Source organism: Peromyscus californicus, unplaced genomic scaffold, assembly GCF_007827085.1.
Source record: "Peromyscus californicus insignis strain IS unplaced genomic scaffold, ASM782708v3 Scaffold_2__1_contigs__length_46816999, whole genome shotgun sequence".
NCBI classification, from domain to species: domain Eukaryota; kingdom Metazoa; phylum Chordata; class Mammalia; order Rodentia; family Cricetidae; genus Peromyscus; species Peromyscus californicus.
In genome coordinates this window covers 28,668-29,718 of record NW_026294540.1, presented here as the reverse complement: position 1 = coordinate 29,718, position 1,051 = coordinate 28,668, and positions in this window count along the sequence as shown.

Here is a 1,051-nt window from a genome sequence, read left to right as displayed (position 1 = left end):
AACTCACTTAAGATCTTTCTACTGGGATAGAAACCTAGTTCCCTATGGTGGTATTTTATTTGTGCTGAAATGCGGTTTTATTTGTATGTTAATAAAGATGCCTGGAGATCAGAAGTAAAACCGAGCCACTAAGCAGAAGTCAGGTGGTGGTGGCACATACCCTTAATCCAATCCCATGGCAGGCAGAGTCTCTGTGTGGTCAAGGACACAGCCAAGGAGTGGTGACCTGAACCTTTAATCCCAGTACCAACCATAGAGACCTGTAGGTCTGTATAGACAGGCAGTGACAGGGAAGTCATGTGGTTGGGTTTAGAGCCAATGAGAAGGCAGAACAGAAAGGCAATAAAAAGACAAGTCACACAGGAAGAAGGTCTCTCTCTCTCTCTAGAGAAGAGACAACAGCCAGGTATCAAGATAAGGCTGTCTTGGCTCTTCACTAGTGCTCTGATTTCTTGGACTTTTAACTCTGTATTTGGCTCTGTGTTTCTTATTTACTAAGACCATTTAGAATTTTGTCTACAGTTCTCCTTTTATATAAAAGAAGAAAGACAACACATGGTGAGATCCTATTGACATTACCCTTGAGAAAGTATCTTCCCATGGAAAATGAAGACTAGAAATGTGCCCAAGTGGCAGAGCACCTGTCTTGCAAAAATAGGGTAAAAGATAAAATGGGATTGTGGATGGATAGTCAAATATTCTCTGGTGTATGAGTGGCTTCATGTTTACTGATAAACACTATAGATATTAACCACCCACAATAAAAACAGAATTTAAATCTGGAATTAGCAGACTAGTTTCTTCTTTTTTTCCCCAAAGAAGAGGTTCATTATTTGCTTCATCTGTAGTATTCACATTCTAAAGGTTACTGCATATGGGAAAAAATCATGTGAAAGACTTGACTACAGTTTGGAAAAGTATGACCTCTGGAGATTGCCTTTTGGCAGTCAAGAGTCAGTTTGGCAACACAAAGCAGGAAGATAAAAATAAACAAAAATAAAAATAAAAATAGGGTCAGTGGAGTAGCAAATACATAGAGCACCTCCTTCTT